General features: G+C 41.9%; 1 protein-coding gene across 1 annotated transcript in view; it reads right to left on the bottom strand.

The window, feature by feature from the left end:
* FAT3 (FAT atypical cadherin 3) overlaps positions 1 to 6,983 on the bottom strand; it is a 722,716-nt gene that overhangs the window by 50,733 nt on the left and 665,000 nt on the right. The window lies entirely within an intron of this gene.

The following is a 6,983-nucleotide window of genomic DNA, read 5'->3' as shown; positions in this document are numbered from 1 at the left end:
GGTTCAAACCCACCAGCCACTCCCCGGAAGGAAGGTTGGGCAATCCTGCTTCCGTAGTGATACTGCCTCGGAAACCCAAGGAGGGGTCGCTATGAGTCAGGGCTGACTCCACGGCACATAACAACAACAACAAACATATATTAGTATAGTGTATAGTATAGTGCATTGTAACATTTATATAGTCTTTATTAGCATGTATAGTATAATATAATATTAATATAGGAGCTCTGGTGGTAAGGTAAAGCATTTGGCTGCTAACCCCAAGGTCAGTGGTTAAAACCCATCAGCTGCTCTGTGGGAGGAAGATGAGGCAATCTACTTCCATAAAGATTTATAGCCTTAGAAATCCAATAGGGGTTGCTATGAGTTGGAATCGACTTGATGGCAGTGGTTTTTATTTTTTTTATACATTAATATAATAATTATAAGCATATTATAGAATTAATAACATATTAATATAAATATTACATATATGTTGTTCTTGTTGTTAAGTGCCATCGAGTCAGATCCAACTCATAGCAAACAGAGCAAAACAGTGCCAGGTCCTGTGGTACCATACTCAGAATCATTACTGCGTTTGAGCCCATTGTTGTAGCTACTATATAAATCCATCTTATTGAGGGTCTTCGTCTTTTTTGTTGACCCCCACTTTACCAAGCCTCATATCTTTCTTTAGAGACTGGTCCCTCCCGATAACATGTCCAAAATGAGATGAAGTCTCACAATCCTCACTTCTATGGAGCATTCTGGCTATACTTCCAAGACAGATTTGTTCGTTCTTCTGGCAGTCCATGGTATATTCAGTACTCTTCACCAACACTATAATTCAAAGGCATCAAATCTTTGTTCTTCCTTATCCATTGTCCAGCTTTGACATGCATATGAGGTGACTGAAAATACCATACCTTGGGTCACATGCACCTTAGTCCTCAAGGTGACATCTTTGCAGAGAATACCAGAAAGACATCTACCTGTGTTTTACTGACTATGTAAAGAAAGGCTTTTACCTATGTGGATTATAGCAAATTATGGATAATATTGTGAAGAACTCCAGGACATTGAATTGTGCTCATGAGGAACCTGTACATAGACCAAAAGGCAGTTGTTAGAACAGAACAACGGGATATTGCAAGGTTTATAGTCAGGAAAAGTGTATGTCAGCGTTGTTTCCTTTCACTACACTTATTCAATCAGTATGCTAAGCAAATAATGCAAAAAGCTGGACTATATGAAGAAGAACATGGTATCAAGATCAAAGGAAGCCTCATTAACAACCTGGAATATGCATATGACACAACTTCACTTGCTGAAATCAATGAAAACTTGAAGCACTTACTAATGATGCCTTCAACATGGATTATGCCTCAACTTAAAGAAAATAAAAATCTTCACAACTGGATCGATAAGCAACATCATGATAAATGGAGAAAAGACTGAAGTTGTCAAGGCTTTCATTTTACTTGGATTCAAAATCAACACTCATGGAAACAGCAGTCAAGAAATCAAGCGATATATTGCACAGAACAAATCTTCTGCAAAAGACCTCTTTAAATTGTTATAAGGCATAGAATACATACATAACAAAGTATTTATATTCATTCCAGCAGCTATAGACTTTGATAGGTTCCTTTTCTCTCTCTTTTTAAAAATAGGTTCTTTAAGGCAAAGGGGACAGTTTTGGGCAAGGGAACTGTCATTTCATACTTTAAAAATCCCCTGGAGCCTTCCCCAACATCCCAGCCTGGGATGGATGTGGCAGTACACATGTAGGCTCCCTTTGCTCCTGTCAGCTTGCTCTGCTCACGGCCCACTCTCTTGTGGCTCAAGGAAATATGAAGGCAGATTATCATTTGGAGGTTAGTGTAAATATAACACCCTCCTCAGCTGGGAACAGGTGTGAGCATGTGCACATGAGGGTACAAACCACGGTCTGTTCCAGTTAGTAGAGAAAGACTTTCTAGTTACTGAAAAACAAGTTTTTCAAAGCTAAATATTCCCAATATCCAACACAGGTATCCCCCACTTTTTGAAAGTTCACTTTATGCTAGCTACTTCGCTTTTATGAAAGACCGACATTAGTACCTGTTTTTGCTAAGTGAAAGAAATCTGAAGACAATTTTTGCTTTTATTAAAAAGGAGAAAAGTGAAACTAGCTTTAGTTCAACATTTGTTTTGCAGTGAGCTGTTCAAGAGGCACTGTGTACTTCAGCAGCAAGAGTGACGTTGCTGCGTTCCTTCCCTGGGAACCACACTGCACGTATATTATTCCTACTTAATATATTTGTTGTTGTTGTTGTTATGTGCCGTCGACTTGGACCCGACTCATAGCGACCCCTCCTTGGGTTTCTGAGGCAGTATCACTATGGAAGTAGACTGCCCCATCTGCCTTCCGAGGAGTGGCTGGTGGGTTTGAACCACCAGCCTTCTGGTTAGCAGTCAAGTGCCTTAAGCACTATGATAAGCTGTATATTTATCTTATCAACCCTGCTTTTACTATTGTTAGTGTTATTTTAGGTCTTATATGTTATTTGGTAGGTATTTTTTGGGGTCTGGGAACACTCAAAATTTTTTCCCATATAAATTAATGATAATAGCTTCTTTATGCAATTTTGTCTTATGAAAAGTTTCATAGGAAAGCTCTACTTTTGGATATCCAGGGAAATCTGAATTGAGGCACTGGTGGTTCAGTGGTAGAATTTTCTTCTTTCATGTAGGAGACTCGGGTTTGATTTCTGGCCAATGCTCACACAGGCACCATCTGTCCAGCAGTGGTGGATTGTGTGTTGCTACGATGCTGAACAGGTTTCCGTGGAGCTTCTAGACAATAATGGACAAGGAAGAAAGGCCTGGTGATACACTTCCAAAACTCAGCCCCTGAAACCCTATGGGCTACAGGGGTCCATCTTTTGTTCTGATGTGCAGGGGTCACTACGACTCTGAGAAGGGGGAGTTTATTAGTTGAATGCAACTAATAAACAGCGGTATATCCGATACCACAGTCCTTTTTTTCTCTGCAAAGTATTATAATTAATTAAGTCCATTGTGAACTATATATTGCTAAAGGACTGAAACTTTGTGTGCCAACCCTGAGCAATGTCACATGCCCCTTGGCTTCAGATGTACCCAGAACTGGATCCTGGGGACACTTCCCTGAGGATAGGGTATCTTTCCAGTCAAAGCCCTCAATTCTCTAGCCACATAAAATCCAATATACTGTAAATGGATGGTAAGGATTTAACTTGTTTTTTTTTTTTAGAAATCACATATTTATGTCATTCCCTTCTCAGGGAAATATGTACAGCTAAGATTGTTGAGATGCATAAAGACCTCCTTTCTGGGGCAGAAAGTGCCTCATCAGCTCCCAAGTAGCAGTTAAGAGACAACTCTGTCAACTCCTGTTAGGTTCTGGGACAAAGTTTACTTTATTAAATATCATGACATAATCCATATTTGGGAGCTCTAGTAGCGTAGTGCCTGACACTTGACTGCTAACCAGAAGGCTAGCAGTTCAAACCCACCAGCCACTCCTCGGAAGGAAGGTTGGGCAATCTACTTCCGTAGTGATACTGCCTCGGAAACCCAAGGAGGGGTCACTATGAGTCGGGTCCGACTTGACAGCACTTAACAACAACAACAACAATCCATGTTTAATTAACTTGTGCTGCATTCTGTGACAGCTCAGGGAGTTGGGGCTCGTAGACGTCTGTGCTCTGCATCTCCAGATACCCATCAGTTCAGTGCCGTGGTGGCTATTGAGGAAGACGGGCCTTACTTTGTCAAACCAATATATCCTGGTACCATTGCTCTATATCAGGGAAGGACAGAAAGATCAGTTCGGCTCATGTCACAAGGTAAAGCAGGTAGAGGCAGCTCTGTTTCCAGGCTCCCTTGGGAAGGTGGTGGTTGTTATGTGTTGTTGAGTTGGACCTGACTCACAGTAACCCCTCCTTGGGTTTCTGAGGCAGTATCGCTATGGAAGTAGACTGCTCAACCTTCCTTCTGAGGAGTTGCTGATGGGTTTGAACTGCAGCCTTCTGGTTAGCAGTCAAGTGCTTTAGGCATTATACTACTAGAGCTCCTTGGGAAGGTTAGGATAGCGTAAAAGGAAAGAGTGCTACATTGATAAACACTGGCTATTTATTCACTGCCTTCCATTCAAGAGATCTAGGAACTTGTCCTGAACAATGCATCTCATGTGTAGCCACCGCCTGTCTGTCAGTACAAGTTCATGTGTTGCTATGACTCTGAATAGATCTAAGTGGAACTTCCAGTGAGTATGGACTAGGAAGAAAGGCCTGGAAATCTACTTCCAAAAAACTAGCCAACGAAAATCCTATGGATCACAGTGGTCTGATTTGCAAGTGATCATGGGGATGGCACAGAACTGGGCAGCATGTGTTCAGTTGTGTATGGGTCATGAGTCGGGGAACAACTCGACAGCAGCTAACAACAGCAGCAAGTGAATTCCTTGAACACATCGCTTGGCCTCTCAGGGTCTCAATTGCCTTTTCTGGAAAAGAAGAATGATTATTCCTTACAGAGCTCTGAGAATTAAATTGGGTAGTGTATATTAAATTAATTTGTAAAGAAAAATATTTTATATTAAAACAAATTACTACAATTCTCCAAACTGGAGACTCTGGCAACAAGACAGAATTAGCAACAAGACAGAGACCTGAGCACACGTGTAATTTTTCACTTGCTTTTCCTTTTTGGTCAAATTCATTTTATAGGTTTAGAAATTATATGAAATATTGTGTTCATTTCAGGCAAAAACAAAGGCCTCAAACTTTTTAATTAATCTGCTTCAGAGGGCACATGCAGATGCTTCAGACCCTTCCCCACCTCCTTGGGTGGAGAGGTTCTGTTGTTACACATCCCCCCTAGGGGGAATGTGGCACACAATGTGGCCATTCTCTGAAAGAAGTTTATCCAACTGCCTAGGTAGAATTTCGGCAAAGTGGTTAAAGCATTCAACTGCTAACCAAACTATTAGTGGTTTGAACCCACCAGCTGCTCTGCAGGAGAAAGATGAGGCAGTCTGCTTCCATAAAGATTTACAGCCCTGGAAACTCTATGGGGCAGTTCTACTCTGTCCTATCAGGTTGCTAGGAGTCAAAATAAACTCAATGGCGGTAGGTTTTTTTTTGTTGTTGTTTTGGTTTTATTTAGGGGACAATATTCAATTCACTTGAGCAGAAGCTTCAGAGCTTTGGAATATGCAGGAAGCTGAGAGTTTGGAAGGGTCTCACCACCTTCTTATGACTCTCCCCTTTATCTTACCAGCATTCCCACAGCCCTTTGGCTTAAGTCTATGCCTTTAGCCAATACATCAGTAGCTGTGGTTATGATCACTGCCACATTAAGCTGATTTAATCTCTTGATCTGTGTGTCCCTGCCACATTACACTGAAGAACTCAATACCTAATGGTAAACATTCCATACCCTGAATTCCCATCTTTTGCCAAGACACCATGTCCTGGCCAATATCATGTAAGTCAATAATCTCCCCTCTTAATTCACGGTCTGTAAGAAGTTCTAAATCTTGTTATCCTGAGGTCTCAGTTTCACAGTGGTCTCCTGTGGGTCCCCCAAAAGCAGAGAATCATATGGAATAGTGTTTGCTAGGCTCAGCCAGATTTTCCTGATGATCTGGGCTGAGTGTAGTTTCACTCATGGTATCCTCTCTGGGGCAGCTGTTTATTGGTGGGATATTTAAAGAAATATCCATACGCCGAAAAGCTGCTACTGCTACCAGGGTAGGGACCTATAGACCTTTACTGGCAAGTGCGGACTTGTGCGTGGTGGAGATGAGGAATCTATAGAGACATATTTGTTATGAACGAGAAATGGAAACTTTCAGTTTGCAAGGAAAACCTACTTAAGATTCAGAAAAAAAACACTGAGAATTATTCAAAACCACTGGGAGTAAGGCTGTTGGTGCTCTCCTCAGATAATTATCATTAACAAACTTCAGCCCAAGTGCAAAGCCAATCTCAGATTTTTCTCTGCTTCTGAAAAACTCATCAAGGTCAAATTTTAAGTGGCTTACTGCCTCCCAGGAGCCATCACCATTTTATTTGATTGTACTTATTAGAAGTGCATCAGCATGGCCTTCTATTATCAGGCCCCATTTGCCTGCCCTATATTTCTCCCCAGGACTTCCTATCCTCCAATCCAACTGGGCTGCTTTAATTTGCCCAAAGCACGTTGCTCTTTTCTGCTAGACTCTAGACTCCATGAGGACAGGAAATGTCATGAGTCTCATTCACCATTATCTCTGTAGCACCTTGCATAAGGCCTGGCATAAAGGGACACACAGTAATTAACTGCTGAGTGAATGAGCAAACCAAGGAATGCCCAGAGCCTCTGGTCCTTTCTCTTCATTGCTCTCTGCTGAAAATACATCTCCTGCCTGGCGAAGACCCAGAACAACAAGCTTCATTTCCTCCAACGCCTTTCTTGGACTTCTCAAGTAGAACTGATGACTCTTTCTTTTATGTCTCCTCTGTGCCCTGACTATGTCAGCTACAGCTCTTTATAGCACATATTTGTTTATAGCCAAGGAACAAAGGAACTTTGGGTGTTTGGCTAGGAAAAGAGTATTCAAGGGGTCATAACAACCATCCTTAGATATCTGGAGGGCAGCTGGTAGAGGAGAGGTTAGATGGATTGGGTTCTGTGTGGCTCTCAAGGATAGAGCCAGGTGACATGACAAAGAGGCCGACTTTGGGCTGTCTTGTGAGGAATGAGCTCCTGGCCCTAGTATGCAAACAGTGGCTATGTCAGGAATCTAGCAAACAGGATTTCTGGATGACTTTCAAGCTCTTTCCAGATCTGTTCAGAGGTTGTTGTTGTTGTTGTTGTTAAGTGCCATCGAGTTGTTTCCGACTCATAGCGACCCCATGCACAGCAGAACGAAACACTGCCCGATCCCACGCCAGCCCCACAATTCCTGCTATACTTGATCCCATCATCGCAGC

This window comes from Orycteropus afer, unplaced genomic scaffold (genome assembly GCF_000298275.1).
Source record: "Orycteropus afer afer isolate SDZICR_OR568_19922 unplaced genomic scaffold, OryAfe1.0 scaffold00047, whole genome shotgun sequence".
Classification (NCBI taxonomy): Eukaryota; Metazoa; Chordata; class Mammalia; order Tubulidentata; family Orycteropodidae; genus Orycteropus; species Orycteropus afer.
Note: the sequence above shows the minus strand (reverse complement) of the source record. Positions and strands in the feature narration are given on the sequence as shown.